Source organism: Scyliorhinus torazame, chromosome 13 (assembly GCF_047496885.1).
Source record: "Scyliorhinus torazame isolate Kashiwa2021f chromosome 13, sScyTor2.1, whole genome shotgun sequence".
NCBI lineage: Eukaryota > Metazoa > Chordata > Chondrichthyes > Carcharhiniformes > Scyliorhinidae > Scyliorhinus > Scyliorhinus torazame.
In genome coordinates, this window is record NC_092719.1 from 74909988 (window position 1) to 74928196 (window position 18209).

The 18209-nt window shown below is 48.4% G+C and overlaps 1 protein-coding gene across 3 annotated transcripts in view; it reads right to left on the reverse strand.

The window, feature by feature from the left end:
• LOC140388118 (ATP-binding cassette sub-family C member 9-like) overlaps nucleotides 1-18209 on the reverse strand; it is a 299102-nt gene that overhangs the window by 258393 nt on the left and 22500 nt on the right. The window lies entirely within an intron of this gene.

Consider the following 18209-nt stretch of genomic DNA (forward strand, 5'->3'; position numbering starts at 1 on the left):
ACATCACCCTCTCCTCCAAGTTTGACTTTGGACAAGAGTGTACAGAAAGCATCACAGGACCAATTACCTGTTACACATCCCTCCATTCACATTGGCTTCAGTTGGGAGAGTTGATTAATGGGCAGCTTTAATATTACTCAATGTACCCCAATGCCCAAAGTCTGAATTCTCCCCATCAAATCTAAACTGCAATCTGCATCTTCAGCATTACTCAGCAGAACACAACCACCTGCTAGAAGAATATTATTTACAGTCTAAGGGAAAGCAACAACAAAGCTTGACTTATTAAAATATTAGTCACTGATCATTTCAATGCCCTAAAAAAATACTGCTGTTGATGTATTTAACACATTTTCCAAATCTGTTCAATGGTAAAATAGATCAGAGCATCATCAGATATGATAGTTATTCATTTATTAAACAGCCACATCCTTAACATTAATAACAGCTCCTCACACTTCGCTGTACGATAACATATGGGCTTTGTTTTACAGTGTAAAAGTACTTTTCACCGAACATGCTCAGGCTGTAAAATATGAATTCATTACACGGATGTCTGCAAGTAGAATTTTTGGAGCAGGCTTAATCTTTTTGTGACCTCCATAATCTTTCCATTCAAGGTGTAGGAATAATTATTCATGGAGAAATTCATAACAACCCAACCAAGAAAAGACATAAACCTTCTGTGGGAAACCAGTAAGGGATAGAGGATCAAACAGCTTGGTTTAGAGGTTCAGATAGTTTTATTGTGAAAATGTTCCCCCGGTGACAATGTCAACCCTCTTTCAGTCTTCGACAGCAATATTTTTTTCCCAGTCCTTCATTCTTAGTTATTAGCATCAAGAAGGAGACAGCATTGCCTTTAGAACTAGCATGCTGTTCCGTGTCTTATACCTTGAACTTTTTACAGTGAGACTCTGGATTTTCAGCATGAACCCTTCTCGTGTTATATCTTGGACAGGTCAAGTGATGAAGAACTTCTTATCCTCCTCATTCTTTTAAAGGGGATAACTGACTATTATGTTCACAATTCCAATGTGTTTAGGGAAATCTATCCTATTCTTAGTGGATTAAGACGTGAATGACTTGAGCTCATTATCATCCCCAAGGTTTAACTTTACCAAAGTTTCTGAATTAGAACATAGCTTAAGTTCAAAGCAAGAAAAAAAATCTTCAGTGTCCCAACAAGTCAACTGTTACGAAACTTATTGTACAATTTCCTTATTGTGTACTCTACAAAGCTAACCTAGGGCTGAATTCACCGATTTTGAGGTTATGTCCGGAGGAAGTGTCTAGTTTTACAATGAAAATTCAGCGCCGCCCCCACACTGATGTTCCGCCCAATGGGGGGCTAAAGCTCCCGGCGTTCCTGACATAAAAGGCCAGGTCTGTGGCCGCGCATGCGCACGGCGACGACCTGCAGCAGTCGCGCCGTAGAGCATGGCGTCGGTCGCGCACGGACCCGGCCGGCCAAATAGTGTCCCCCTGTATCCCCCCTCACCATCCCCCACCAGTACCCCCAGCCGTCACTGAAGCCCCACCCCTCAGCCACCGGAACGGCTCCCCTGGGTTTATGAAAACCCAGACCACACCCAACCCGCGTGGTTGTGAACACAGCCCATTGGGGGCGGAGCATCGGGGAGAGCCTCTAAGCGATACGCTGACGCCGTCACAACGGCATGTGGTGCGCTCCTAGATGACGCCGATTTGGAGGGGGTGGAGCATCCAAAAAACGGCACCCGCCCCAATTCGATCGCAAACGGGGATTTTCTGCCTGACCGCTGGATACGATTTCGGCGTCGGCCAACGGAGAATCCCGCTCCTAATCTCCTAAAGGGAAGCTCTGTTTAATTTCATCCCAACTATTGGAGCTGTTGTGAAATAACACAACCTCTTCCAACCTTTCAATTATTTTACTTCTAAACTATTTGTATCTTTCAGCATTTCCAACAGTTGGATTATGTCCACTTCTTTTGCCAACTGAGCAGGTTCAAAATTGCTGAACAGAGAGTCAAGTTGCTGAAATTTTTCATCTTGCACTCATCAGAACAAACAATAGAATGCCAAATGATCACAATAATTTATGCTGCAGGAGAAAGGGAAGCTGATTGGTGGGTGGGAAAGTCAACACTAATTGGCTGAAGCATTGCAATGGAGAAATCAATGTGAACTATAAACTCCCCAAGCTCCCAGGTAATTCCAAAAGACACAAGGTTTGAACATACTCCTTTTGTTTACATAGAATAAGCCCCTGCTTATGAACGTGTGTCCAGTGAGCCTAAATGACTCACTTTATGAGCTAGATTGATTATCTTAAACTGGTTGTTAGTGTAGCTGTTGGTTCACTCAGGATTGCTCAGCACGTGCTGCCTAATTGCAGAAACACATCTAACAGTGGGCATTTTGGTTTGGGATTTGCAATCATGGGCTGGTTAAGCATAGCATGTTATTTGCCTATTATGACCAATTGAAGGTACATGCTGATTCACTCATTTGTCTGCATACCTGGCATCACATTGGTCTGCATACCTAGCATCACACCAGCACTGAACTTCATACACAATGTGGCTCAATTGTGTGGTAGGCAGAACATTTCATGGACTGCTGGCAGCATCCTATTAGTGGAAAATGCTACTCATGTAGCCACTGCATATTAGCTGCGTTAATAAATGTTTCCAAGGTGCGTCACAGAAGCATTATAAATTTGACTGTGATAAATGTCAGAATTTTTATATAGATTGTATTATACATATATCTGTCACAGCAATGTTATTAAAAGCCTGGGTTAAGGTATATATATGTATCTGTTGCAGTAATATATATTTTTTAATCCTGGCTTAACATGTAGGCAGATGGTGTGTCTGCAAAAGCTGCAATTAAGATGCAGTAAAAGTGAGATAATCATTCATTCGAACCATGTACTTGCTTACAAAGTGTTGCCTCATGGAACTTCGTTGTGATTGCTGGAGATTCCATGGAGAGTAGATAATTTGAGACATTGAACTGAATTCTCTGGTTCCCCAGCAATGTGTTTTTCGGCGGCATGCCGTTCGCTGGCGGGGGGATTCAATACTCCCACCAGTTGTCAATGCAATTTCCCACTGAAGCTACCCAATGCCGCCGGAAAGCTGTGGGTCGGGATGTGCTGTCGCCGAGAAAAGTGAATTGGAGCTGCCGGAGAATTCTAGCCATTGTGTTTAAACTGAGGTTAAAAAGGGCAAGAGATCTGAGTGGGATTTGAATAGTGTAATTATTGGCAGGAGGGACTTCTGGTGGCGGCCATGGAGTAAACGATCACACATTCAGCAGCTCTCGCCCTTAGTGTTTTTTTTAATAGTGTTTAAGCCGGGTTTATCAGAAAATTTCTCAACAGAAGTTGATCGAAGGGAGAGGAAAAGGAGGTGACCCTCAATTTATGGAATCGTGTCCAAATAAGAGTCGAAAAAGGAGAAACCAAAAGATGAGTGAAAGCAAGAATCAGAGGTCATCGAGCTCAATGGTAACGAGACAAAGCCTGTCCACGCCAGCTCACTGGTCTATGGAGCAATGGGTCGAGTACCTGGATGAGAAGTTCGCCCGGCATCGTGAGGAGTGTACAGAAGACGTAACCCAGATGATAGCCTCGATTAAGGAGGTGGGTGACCGGGTGGAGGAGAAAATGATGACCCAGGAACAGGAAATTCAAAGGTTGCAGGAGCTGGCGACTGAACGAGAGGAGGAGTCCAGAAACGACTGCTAGGTAAAGTGGGAGATTTGGAGAACCGATCTCGCAGGCAAAATATCCGAATCATCGGGCTGCCAGAAGGGAAGGAGGGATCAGATGCAGGAGCGTATGTGGGGAAGATGTTGCAGGAGATGGTAGGGGCCGGTGTGTTTGACAAGCCGCTGGAGGTGGACCAGGTGCACAGGGTGCTCGTACGTAAGCCTCAGGGTCGTGAGCCCCCGAGGGCCATGGTGGTGAGGCTGCATCGATTCCTCGACAAGGAGCATATCATGAAGTGGGCCAGGCAGACAAAACGGTACATGTGGGAAGAATCAGAGATCCTGGTGTACCAAGACTGGGGACCAGAACTCACAAAGAGGAGAGCAAGTTTCAACAAAGTTAAGGCGGCCCTGTTTAAGAAAGACATTAAATTTGGACTGTTATACCTGGCACGTCTTTGAGTGACCTGCGAGAACCAGGAGCTGTACTTTAATTCTCTGGAAGAGGTGGCTACTTTTATGAAAGACAATGGCCGGGATTCTCTGCTATCAGGCGGGGCGGGCCGTACCGGCGCCGAGGAGTGGCGTGAACCACTCTGGCGTCGGGCCAGCCGGGAGGTGCGGAATCCTCCGCACCTTTAGGGGCTAGGCCGGTGCCAGCCGACGCCGGCGGGGTTGGCACCATGCCAAACGGCGCCGAAGGGCCTCTGCCAGCTGGCTCAAGTTGGCGCATGCACGGGAGCGCCAGCGTGTTCTGGCGTGATCCCAGAGCATGCGCAGCGGGGTTCTTCTCCGTGCCAGCCATGGGAAACAGTGCCCCCACGGCACAGGCCCGTCCACAGATCGGTGGGCCCCGATCGCGGGCCAGATCTCCCCCCCCCCGAAGACTCCGCAGGTCGCCCGCAGAGACAGGTCCCACCGGTAAGGACCTTGTTTGACTTACCCCGGCGGGACTGGCCAAAAACGAGCGGCCACTCACCTCATCGCGGAGAGGAGAATCGCCGGGGGGGGGACTGCTGCCAATGGCCCCCGGCCGGCGCGACGCGATTCCCGCCCCCGCCAAAAACCGGTGCCGGAGAATCCGGCAGCCAGCGTCGGGGCAGCGGGGTGGGATTCACGCCGCCCCCCGGCGATTCTCCGGCCTGGCGGGGGGTCGGAGAATCCCGCCCAATAATCTGGCTTAAAGATTTTCAAATTCTAACTGTGGTGTGCTGAGTTTGGGGGAAGGAATGGAGTGGCGGGGAGGAGAGCAAAATGGTTCTGTGTTCTGCATTGTCTTGTTTAAAATTTCAGTCTTTTAATTCTGTGAGTTAAGTTGCGATGTTCAGGAAGAAAAGAGTGTTTTTTTGTTTTTTTTTAAATGTTTTTCTCTCTTTTCCTTTCTTTCGTCTTGTGTAATTTGATTTTGATTTATTCTCTGTAAAAATTACGGTTGATACTTGCATGCATAATTTTGATTAAGCTGCTTGAAGCTTTTTCTATTGTGTTTGATTCTCTTTGAAGGTGATGTAAATGATAAGATTCGGTCAAAGGGGGAGGGGTAGAACCTGGCGATCTGGTGTAACGACTTTTAAACTCAAACTATGGTGGTCTGAGTTTGGGGGAAGGGACAGGACGGCGGGGAGGTGAGAAAAATGGTTATCTGTTTTGCTATGTCTTGTTTAAATTTTTAATTCTGTGAGTTAAGTTGCGATATTCGGGAAGAAAAATGTTTTGGTGTTTTATTTATTTATTTTCTCTTTCCTCTCTTCTTGTGTAATTTGATTTTGATTTATTGCTTTATGTACTGGATCTCAGAGGGAAGAACTTTTAAGATGTGATGGGGTGTTTTAGTTTCTGCAAGAAGGGTGGTTGATTCTTGCATGCATAATTTTGCTTAAGCTGTTTGAAGCTTCTTCTTTTGTGTTGGATTCTGTTTGAAGGTGATAGGACTGATGAGAATCGGTTAAAGGGGAGGGGTTTGCCTCGTTGCCTGCGCGTTGGGGGATGGTATTTTTGCTTTTTGGGATTGTTGTTACTGTGTTGAGTGCTCGTGTTATTGCTCGGTGTGATAGAATCTGGCAGTCGGCAGGCTTTTTGACGCCAGAGGGTGGGAGTTCCGAGCTAGCTGGGTAGCTGGTTCACGGGAGCAAAGTGGGGGGAGAGCTGAGGAAAGACGAAGTGGGGGGGAGGGGGGGGCGGTAGGGGGGTACTGCTGATGGGTAAAGGACAGTTAGGAGATTGGAGATGGAGATCAGATGGCGGTCGCCGCCGAGGGGCGGATCAAGTGAGGTGCAGAACACAGGCTAGGAGCTGGTCTCGGAAAGGTCATGGTTGACCGACAGGGGACGGGGGCAAAAGCCCCCCCCGACCAGACTGGTTACATGGAATGTTCGTGGACTGAACGGGCCGGTTAAGAGAGCTTGTGTGTTCGCACACCTGAGACAGTTAAAAGTGAATATGGTTATGTTACAGGAGACACACTTGAAGCTGGGAGACCAAATTAGATTAAAGAAGGGCTGGGTCGGGCAAGTGTTTCGTTCAGGACTTGACTTTAAAACAAGGGGGGTGGCTATCCTGATTAATAAAAGGGTGACATTCGAGTTGGGGGGGATAGAGGTAGACCCAGGATTCAGATTTATTACGGTTATCATGAAGCTAGAGGGAATGGCAGTGGTGCTGGTGAATATATATGCTCCAAACTGGGATGATGTTGCGTTTGTCAGGAAGGTGCTGGGGAAGATCCCAGACCTTGACTCGCACCGGCCGATCATGGGGGGTGACTTTAATACGGTCCTGGACCCGAGGTTGGACCAGTTGAGTGCTAGGTCGGGGAAGCTATCAGCAATGGCAAAGGAACTGCGGGGGCTCATGGAGCGATTGGGAGGGGTGGATCCGTGGAGATTTGAGAGACCAACGAGCAGGGAATATTCATTCTACTCCCATGTACTCCATAAGGCGTACTCCAGGAAAGATTTCTTTGTGCTAGATAAAACACTGTTAGCAGGGGTTGAGGACACTGAGTACTCAGCAATTGTGGTCTCAGATCATGCACCACACTGGATAGACCTACGGGCAGACATGGGGATGTCCCAGCGCCCACAGTGGAGACTAGATACAGGGCTGTTAGCGGATGAGGAGATCTGTGAGCGAGTGAGAGAGGCCATTCGGGGGTACATAAAGATCAATGATACAGGGGAGACTGCAGCTGGGGTGTCTGGGAGGCACTGAAAGCGGTCATTAGAGGGGAATGTATTTTGATTTGAGCTCACAAGGATAAAACTGAGCGGTCGGAGCTGGTCAAGTTGGTAGGAGAAATCTTACAGGTGGACAGGAGATATTCAGAGTCTCCTAAAGGAACGTCAGAGACTTCAAATGGAGTTGGGCTCCTTTCCACAGGAAAGGCGGAGGGTCAGCTGAGGAGGGTAAAAGGGGCAATATATGAACATGGGGAGAAAGCTAGTAGGATGCTGGCACATCAGCTGAGGAAACAGGAGGCAGTGAGAGAAATAGGGAAAATAAAGGGTTTGAGGGGGAAGACGGTGATGGACCGAGGGGCGGTGAATGAAGTGTTCCAGGAATTTTATAGCCAGCTATACGAGTCAGAACCCCCGGTTGAGGAGGAGGGCATGAATCAATTCCTGGGGAGGCTAGTGTTCCCGAAGGTAAATGAGGAGCTGGTGGAGGCCCTGGGGGGCCCAAATGGGCTTGGGGAGGTGATAGAGGGACTGGGGGCGATGCAATCGGGTAAAGCCCCGGGACCTGATGGGTTCCCAGTGGAATTTTATAAGAAGTTCTCTAGGTTATTCGGGTTGCTCCTGGTTGAGGCTTTCAATGAGTCCAAGGAGCTGGGAGTACTCCCCCCAACGTTATCACAGGCATCAATTTCTTTCATCCTGAAGTGTGACAAGGATCCGGAGAGCTGTGGATCGTACAAGCCAATCTCCCTCTTGAAAGTAGATGCCAAATTATTGGCAAAGATCCTGGCCACTCTAATAGAGGATTATGTCCCGGGGATAATTGGGGAGGATCAGACCCGATTTGTAAAGGGCAGGCACCTGACATCCAACATTAGACGGCTTCTTAATGTAATTATGCTGCCAGCGGAGGGGCGCAAGGCTGAGATGGTAGTTGCCATGGACGCGGAGAAGGCTTTTGACTGAGTAGAGTGGAAGTACCTATGGGATATTTTCGGCAGGTTTGTGTTTGGGCAGGTATTTGTGTAGTGGGTCCGGCTACTGTACCAGGCCCCGGTGGCAAATGTAAGAACTAACCGAGTTCGGTCCGAATACTTTAGTCTTTATCGGGGGACAAGGCAGGGATGCCCGCTCTCCCCATTACTGTTTGGCATGACCATAGAACCCTTAGCAATGGCTCTGAGAGCAGTGAATACCTGGAGGGGTATAATGAGAGGGGGGGTGGAGCACAGGGTCTCTCTCTATGCGGACGATTTGTTGCTTTATATCACGGACCTGGTGGGGGGGATGACCAAAATCATGGAGATATTAGGAGGATTTGGGCGGTTTTCAGGCTGGAGCTAAATATGGGAAAATGCAAGATGTTCGTGTTCAAAAACCTGTTAATTTTTTGAGATATTAATGTGGTTACTTCTGTGTAAATAAAGTTTGTTTTCTTATAAAAGATCCCTATTTGTTTTACAAATTGAAAAATTGTTGGGGTCTTGTCCGGTTTCCGAATATAAATTGGTGTCTGCTTTGGTACAACATGACACTGAGACACATAAGGAGCTATTAGGGTAGATGGCTGGAGGTAAATTTTAAGGAGTATCTTCAGAGGAGGAGAGAGAGGTGGAGATGTTTAACAAGGGCATCATACGTTGGCAACAGAAGGCAAATCCTTCTTTTGGGTGGTAGAGGTCACATGTTTGGAAGGTGCTGCCGAAGGACCCTTGTCAAGTTAACTCTGTGCATCTTAAATAGATGTACACTGTTTCCAGTGTGTACTGGTGGTGGGGGGGTAGTGAAGGTTTAAGATGGTCGATGTGTAGTATATTGCAAGACCTAGCGATATGTGCCCCCTCTGTTGGGGAGGTACAAATAAAGTTAGTTCAATAAAGGTTGCCTGCAGCTGCACATGTGCTATTACTGTCACGATCCACGGATCAGACCCCAATTTATATTAGGAAATCGGACAGGACCCCAACAATTTTTCAATTTGTAAACTGTGAGGAAAGGATACTTTGCTCCAGGAATGATTCCATGGCCAACTAGGGATCTTTAAATTAAAACAAACTTTGCTATTAACCCAGGATTAATCCCATTAACAACCAAGGAGAAACAGCTTTTCAATAACAGTTCAACAGTTCTAAAAGAAAATAAAGAAAGGTCTTTGAACTTACTTTCCCACCTACTTCTAAAATTTCAATTAAGCAAAGTCCACACACCCAGATCAAATGCCACTTAGTGATAAAGTTAACACTCAATGGCTTACAGATTTATTCACAAAATCCTTGGGAGAGAAGCTTTCAGAAGTCAGTCTGAGAAACACACCTCCTTCTCGCAGAAAACCAGAGCAGAACTAAAAATGAAACTAAAAACAAGGCAGAGGGCAGGGATGGGATAGACTTCAAATCGATCAGGCAACTCAAGATTGGGCAACCACAAGGTGTTCTGGGCCATTAGCAGCAGCAGAATTGTACTCAGCCACAATCTGTAACCTCATGGCCCAGCATATCCCCCACTCTACCATAATCACCAAACCAGGAGATCAATCAAGAGTGCAGTAGAGCATGCCAAGGGCAACATCAGGCATACCTCAAAATGATGTGCCAATGTGGAGAAGCTACAACACAGGACTACTTGCATTCCAAACAGCTTATGCGATAAAGAGAGCTAAGTGATTCCACAAGCAACAGAACTGATCTAAGCCCTGCTGTCCTGCCACATTCAGTCGTGAATGGTGGTGGACAATTAAACAACTCAGTGAGTCATAGAGTCACAGATGTTTACAGCATGGAAACAGGCCCTTCGGCCCAGTTTGTCCATGCCGCCCAGTTTCTATCATTAAGCTAGTCCCACTTGCCTGCATTTGGCCCATATCCCTCGATACCCACCCTGGTCATGTAACTGTCTAAAAGCTTTTTTTTTTAAGCAACATTTTATCGAGGTATTTTTGGTATAGTAACAACAACCAAATAAACAATATACATGAAACCATAACATAGTGCAAAAGCCATTTACCACTCGTACAGTGGTACCTCCCTTATTGACCTTCTACTCTAATCTAAACTACTCCCCCCCAACCCAACCCCCCACCCCCACTGTCTGCTGCCGATTAATTTCCCGCAAAGAAGTCGACGAACGGTTGCCACCTCCAGGTGAACCCTAACAGTGACCCTCTCAAGGCAAACTTGATTTTCTCCAAACTGAGAAAGCTCAGCCATGTCCGATAGCCAGGTCTCTGACTTCGGGGGCTTTGAGTCCCTCCAAGCTCATTGTATCCGCCTCCGGGCTACCAGGGAAGCAAAGGCCAGAACGTCTGCCTCTTTCTCCTCCTGGATTCCTGGGTCTTCTGACACCCCGAAAATCGCCACCTCTGGACTCAGCGCCACCCTTGTTTTTAACACCGTGGACATGACGTCCACAAACCCCTGCCAAAATCCCCTAAGCTTTGGTCATGTCCAAAACACGTGGACATGGTTCGCTGGCCCTCCCGCACATTTTGCGCACCTATCCTCCACCCCAAAGAATCTGCTCATCCAGGCCACTGTCATGTGAGCCGTCTAACTGCTTTTTAAAGGACAAAATTGTACCCGGCTCTCCCGTTCCAGATGCTCACCACCCTCTGTGTGAAGAAATTTCCCCTCTGGTCTCTTTTGTATCTCTCTCCTCTCACTTTAAACCTATGCCCTCTAGTTCTAGACTACTCTACCTTTGGGAAAAGATGTTTATTATCTACCTTATCGATGCTCCTCGTTATTTTATTGACCTCTATAAGATCACCCCTAAGCCTCCTACGCTCGAGGGAAAAAAGTCCCAGCCTATCCAGCCTCTCCTTATAAAGAGGAAGCTCCACAAATATCCCGATCCTCTATAATGGGTGAGTCCAGCACTCTGTGCAAAAGATAAGGCTGAAGCATTCGCATCAATCTTCAGCCAGAAGTGCCGGGTGGATGATCCACTTTGGCCCCAACAAAAGACCCCAACATCACAGATGTTGGTCCTCAGCTAATTCGATTCACTGCATGTGATATCAAGAAACAGCTGAAGACATTGGATACCGTAAAGACTACGGTCCCTGACAATATTCCGGCAATAGTACTGAACACTTGTGCGCCAGAACTTGCCGCACCCCTAGCCAAGCTGTTGCAGTACAGCTATAACACTGGCATCTATCCAGCAATGTGGAAAATTGCTCCGTTATATCCTGTACACAAAAAGCAGGACAAATCCAACCCAACCAATTATCACCCCACTAGTCTACTCTTTATCATCAGTAATATGAGGGAAGAGGTCATTAACAGTGCTGTGAAGCAACACTTGCTTAGCAATAATCTGTTCACTGATGTTGAGTTTAGGTTCCACCAAGGTCACTCAGCTCCTAATCTCATTACAGTCTTGGTTAAAATATGAACAAAAGACTGATCTCCCTGGGTGAGTTGAGAGTGACTGCCCTTGAAATGAAATGAAATTGTGCCTTGACATCAAGGAACCCAAGCAAAACTGGAGTCAATGGGAATCGGGGGAAAATTCTCGGCTGGTTAATCATACCTGGCACAAGGGAAGATAGTTGTGGTGGTTGGAGGTCAATCATCTCAGCTCCAGGACATCACTGCAGGAGTTCCTCAGGGTAGTGTCCTTGGCCTAAACATCTTCAGCTGCTTCATCAATGACTGCCCTTCTATCAGATCAGAAGTGGAGATATTCACTGATGCACAATGTTCAGCACCGTTCGTGACTCCACAGATACTGTAGCAGTCCATGTCCAAATGCAGCAAGACCTGGACAATATTCTGGTTTGGGCTTATGGTGGCAAGTTATATTTGTGTTACACAGTGTCAGGGAATGACCATCTCCATCAAGAAAGAATCCTACCATCACCCATTCACAATTAATAACATTAGCATCACTGAATCCCCCACTATCAACATACTTGGCGTTGCCATTGACCAGAAACTGAACTTTACTAGCCATATAAATACTGTGGTGACAAAAGCAGGTCAGAGGCTAGGAACCTTTGGTGAGTAACTCACCTCTTGACTCCCCAAACCTGTCCAAGTCAGGGGTGTGATGGAACTTGCCACTTGTCTAGATGAGTGGAACTCCAACACTCAAGACGTTTGACACCATCCAGAACAAAGCAGCCCGCTTGATTGGCACCTCATTATATTCACTCTCTCCACTACTGACTCACAGTGGCTGCAGTGTGCACCAACTACAAGGTGCACTGCAGGAACTCTCCAAGTCTCTTCAACAGCACCTTCTAAACCCACAACCACTACCATCTAGAAGGATAAGGGCAGAAGACATGTGGGAACACCACCACCTTCAAGTTCCCTTTTTAATTTTTTAAAATCCCATTCTTTAAGTTACAACACCACTGCTCGGAGTGGACAGGGATAGCCCTGAATCCAACTCATTGCTTGCTCCGTAAACCAATTCTAATTCAAATTTGTCACTGGATCCAAATCCTGGAACTGCCTTCCTAACAGCACAGTGGGTGTACCTACACCACATGGAGTGCAGCGGTTCAATAGGCAACGCACCACCACTTTCTCAAGGGCAATTAGGGATGGGCAATAAATGCTGTCCTAGCCAGTGAAGCATCCCAAGAATGGATAAGAAGAGAGGATGACCTGATTCAGTCCTGGTTACTTTTCTACTTTAAGTACAACCAGCCTAACAATAACTTTTCTTTATCAATTTGTATCCCCTCCAGTGTTTCAACTACCTTCTCCTTCGCTATGACTTTGGCAACATCCTCTTACTTGATAAAGACAGTTTCAAAGTACTCATTTAGTACCTTAGCCACACCCACTGCCTCTATGCATAAATCCCCTTTTTACTCCTTATCGGCCCAATCCTCCTTTTACTAATTATATGGCGATAGGAGACATTCGGATTCCCTTCTCTTTTTGCTGCAAGTCTCTTCTCATACTCTCTTTGCAGCTTTTATTTAATTTCTCACTTCTGTTCTGAACTTTCTATTTTCAACCTGAACCCCACTTGTAGGGTGGGATTCTCCAATCTCCCAGCTGCCTGTTTCTCGGCGGTCGGAGGCGGCGCGCCGTTCACTGTCGGCGGTATTCTCTGCTCGCGCCACTATCAATGGGAATTCTCATTGATGCCACCCCACGCCATCAGGAAACCTGCAGGCAGGACTAGCGAATACTGCTGCCAGCGAACAGCTGGAGAATTCCGGATATTGGGCTGGATTCTCCGGTCCCCCAGCCGTGTGTTTCTTGGCCCCGCACCACTCACTGGGGTTAGGATTACATCTTCCCGCTGCTTGTCAATGGGATTTCCCATTGTAACCATCCCACACCGCTGGGAAACCCACGGACGGGGATGCGCTGCAGGAGGGAATAATGAATTGTAATGACCTGAGAATTCGGGCCATTATCAATCAGACATCTGTCATATCCATCCTTTTTTCTGCTCTCTCTCTCTATTGTCATCCGGGTGGTTCTGGTTTTGTTTGTTAGCTTTCCCCTTGTTAGAATGTACCTGATGATTTAACTTCTCTTTAAAGTCAGCCCATTGTTCTCTTGACTTCTTGAGTTTTATTGGAGCTGTAATCATCCAGTCAAGTGGAGAGAATTTGATCACACTCCTAACTTGTAGATGGTGAAAAGGCTTTAGGGGAGTTACTTACCACAGAAGTCACAGCCCCTGACCTGCTCTTGTAACCACAGTGTTATGTGTACCAGTCCATTTAAATTTCTGATCAATGGTAAGCCCCCAAATGGGGGATTCAGCGATGGCAATGTCATTGAATATCAAGGGGACATACTTACATTTTCTCTTGTAGCAAACGGTCATTGTCTGCCACTTGTGTAGCACAAATGTTACTTGCCACTTATCAGACCAAGCCTGAATGTTGTCCAGGTCTTGCTGCATGCAGGCATGACCTGCCTCAGTATTCGAGGAAGAACAAATAGGACTGAACAATCATCAGTGGACATTTCCACTTCTGACCTTATGATGGAGGGAAGGTCATTGATGAAGGAGCTAAAAATGTTTGGATCTCATGTTGTGTGGAATGCCTACAGCCATGTCCTTCCCTGAGATGATTTCCCCCCAACAACCACAACCATCTTCCTTTGTGCTAGGTATGACTCCAATCAATGGAACCTTTCCATCTGATTCTCATTGGCGTCAATTTTGCCAGGGCTCCTTGATGGCACCCTTGGTTAAATTGTGCCTTGAGGTCAAGGGCAGTCACTGTCACCTCACCTCTGATAATTAGCACCTTTGTCTATGTTTAGACTAAGGCTATAATGAGGTCAGGAGTTGAGTGGTCCTAGTGGAACCCAAAGTGAACATCAGTGAATAAGTATCGCTTGATAGTACTGTCAATGACAACTACTATCACTTTGCTGATGATTAAGAGTAAGCTAATGGGGCGGTAATTGGAAGATTACATTTGTCCTGCTTTTGTGGACAGGACATCATAGAATCGTAGAATCCCTACAGTGCAAAAGGAGGTCATTTGGTCCACCGAGTCTGCACCGACCATCTACCTTTTGGACACTAAGGGGCAATTCATCATGGCCAATCACCCTACCCGGCACAAATTTGGACTGTGGGAGGAAACCAGAGCACCCAGAGGATCCCACGCAGACACGGGGAGGATGTACAAACTCCACACAGTCACCCAAGGCAGGAATTGAACCCGGCACCCTGACGCTGTGAAGCGCTGTGAGATATACCTGCCAATTGTCTACATTGCCAGGTAGATGCCAGTATTGTAGCAGTACTGGAACAGCTGGGCGAGGGGGGCATAGCAAGTTCTGGTGCACAAATCTTCAGTACTATTACAGAATGTAATTTTGAGTACAGAGTGTTCTTATAAGCCTTTCTCCTGTGTAATTGTTTCTCTGGAGTCTGTTGAGGGTTCTGAGCATGTGCGGGCTTTTGTGGGTGTTTCAGTCTACAAGAGGGTGTCCTGTAAGTAAGACCTGTTTTACTAGAGTTCCTGTTTTCATAGTCATTACTCTTATTACTATCCTGCTGTAGGGCAGCAAGGTGGTGCAGTGGTAGTACTGCAGTCCCACAGCACTGATATCCCAGGTTCAATCCCAGCTCTGGGTCACTGTCCACGTGGAGTTTGCACATTCTTCCCATGTTTGCATGGGTTTTGCCCCCACAACCCAAAGATGTGCAGGATAGGTGGACTGATCACACTAAATTGCCCCTTAATTGGAAAAAATGAATTGGGTACTCTAAATTTTTTTTTTTTAAATTACTATTCTGCTGAGTTACTGTTTGTGGTATTATCAGGTATTGCAGTACCCGAGAGGCTGTAGACCATTGGGTAAACCTAGGAGTTTACCATTGGCTGTTTGGTATGTAGCTCCGCCCTGATAGGTGGGGTATAAGAACCGATGCCGTCCCAGCAGCCCTCATTCTGTACCGAAGCTGCTGGGGAACAGATCTAGTCTATTAAAGCCTTCAGTTATGTTACTACCTCGTCTTTAATAGTAATTGATCGTGCATCAATTTAATAGACTACTCTTAAGCTGAAAGTATGGACCTCCGAATCAAGCCGGAGTGTCTACAACTCAGCCCCCACGCGGAGAACTCAACGGCGATCTTTAAGCACTGGCTGGCGTGTTTTAAAGGCTACCTCGAGACCGCCAGAGGCACACCCTCAGGAGAACAGAAACTGCATCTCCTGCACTCAAGGGTAAGCCCTGGAATCTTCTCCCTCATTGAGGAGGCGGAGGACTTTGATGCAGCGATCGAACTGTTGAAAGGACATTATATCCGCCCTGTAAATCAGGTCTACGCACGTCACCTGCTTGCAACTAGACGGCAGAGCCCCGGGGAATCGTTGGAGGATTTCTACCGGGCGCTACTGGTGCTGGGCAGAAACTGTGGCTGCCCGCAAGTTTCGGGGAGCGAGCACACGGAACTCCTAATCTGGGATGCCTTCGTAGCAGGTATGAGCTCCTCAGAGATCCGCCAAAGACTCTTAGAAAAAGACACCCTGGGACTTAGAGAGGCACGGGCCCTGGCAGGGTCCATGGATGTTGCCTCCAGAAACGCGCGATCCTACGCGCCCGACCGCGCGGCGGCCCCCTGGGCTGCGTGGCATCCCGCAGCGGCAACCCCACAGACCTTCCCTGTGTCCCGGCAGGCCTGCGCTGTAAGACGGCCCACAAATTCCGTCGGGCCCCGCTGTTTCTTCTGTGGGCAGGCGAAGCACCCCCGCCAGCGCTGCCCGGCCCGCACCTCCACCTGCAAAGGGTGCGGCAAGAAGGGCCATTTTGTGGGGGTCTGCCAGGCATGAGCCGTGGCCGCGGTCTCCAGCGACTCCGGACCGCCGCGGCAACCTTCTCTTCGGGCCCCAGGCGGCCAGCACTCACCGCCACCCCCCAATCCTAGGGCCACGTGCAACCCACGGGCGTGGCCATCTTGCCTCTCGGACACCACGCTGGACGGATGGGCGCCGCCATTTTGTCCACCCCGCCGCCATTTTGTCCATCCCCAACCACCATGTGCGACCCATGGGAGACGCCATCTTGGATGGGGCCCCAGGACCCCAGCACGGTCGACTACACGCTGCCCGATCAAAACCTGCAACTACTTTATCTGGCCTCGGTGACTCTGGACCAAAATCGACCTCGGACACTCGCAACAGCAACGACGACGGTCTTCATCAATGGCCACGAGACGTCCTGCCTGATCGACTCTGGGAGCAGGGAAAGCTTTATACACCCCGACACGGTAAGGCGCTGTTCACTTGTTACCCACCCTACAAAATGAAAGAATCTCCCTGGCCTCCGGGTCACACTCGGTGGAGATAAAGGGGTTCTGCCGAGCAAAACTCACTGTCCAAGGCAGGAAATTCAACAACTTCCGCCTTTATGTCCTGCCACACCTCTGCGCGGATACACTCCTGGGGTTGGACTTCCAATGTAACTTGCAAAGCCTGACCTTGAAATTCGGCAGCCCTATAACCCCCCTTACTGTCTGCGGCCTCGCGACCCTTAAGGTCGACCCGCCTTCCCTGTTTGCGAACCTCACCCCGGATTGCAAACCCGTCGCCACCAGGAGCAGACGGTACAGTGCCCAGGACCGGACCTTCATCAGGTCAGAGGTCCAAAGGCTACTGAGGGAAGGGGTCATTGAAGCTAGCAACAGTCCCTGGAGAGCTCAAATAGTGGTGGTAAAGATCGTGAAGAAACATAGGATGGTCATTAACTACAGTCAGACCATCAACAGGTTCACGGAGCTGAATGGTGTCACTAACGGGGTCTCGGTCTTCCAACGCGAGATGGACCGAATGGTTGACCAGTACGGCTTACGCGCAACGTTCCCGTATCTTGATAACGTCACCATCTGCAGCCACGACCAGCAGGACCACGGCACCAACCTCCGAAAATTCCTCCAGACCGCAAAGATCCTTAACCTAACGTACAATAAGGATAAATGCGTATTTAGCACTGATCGTCCAGCCATTCTAGGCTACACAGTGCGAAATGGAGTTATAGGCCCCGACCCTGAACGCATGCGCCCCCTTATGGAGTTCCCCCTCCCTCACTGCCCCAAGGCCCTGAAGCGCTGCCTCGGGTTTTTCAGTTATTACGCCCAGTGGGTCCCTAACTACGCAGACAAAGCCCGACCCCTAATCCAGTCCACAACCTACCCCCTGTTGCCGGAGGCCTGCCAGGCCTTCAGCCGCATCAAAGCAGACATTGCAAAGGCCACAATGCGCGCCATCGATGAGTCCCTCCCATTCCAGGTCGAGAGCGATGCGTCCAACGTAGCTCTGGCCGCCACCCTCAACCAAGCGGGCAGACTCGTGGCCTTCTTCTCCCGTACCCTCCATGCTTCCGAAATTCGCCATTCCACGGTCGAAAATGAGGCACAAGCCATAGTAGAAGCTGTGCGACATTGGAGGCATTACCTGGCCAGCAGGAGATTCACTCTCCTCACTGACCAACGGTCGGTGGCGTTCATGTTCGATAATGCACAGCGGGGCAAGATAAAAAACGACAAGATCTTGCGGTGGAAGATAGAACTCTCCACCTACAACTACGAGATCTTGTATCGTCCCGGGAAGCTAAACCAGCCTCCTGATGCCCTGTCCCATGGCACATGTGCCACCACACAAGTGGACCGCTTCTGAGCCCTCCACGAGGACCTCTGCCACTCGGGGGTCACTCGTTTTTTCCACTTCATTAAGACCCGCAAACTGCCCTACTCCATCGAGGAGGTCAGGACAGCCACCAGGGACTACCAAATCTGTGCGGAGTGCAAACCGCACTTCTACCGGCCAGAGAGGGCACACCTGATAAAGGCTTCCCGTCTTTTTGAGTGCCTCAGCATGGACATCAAAGA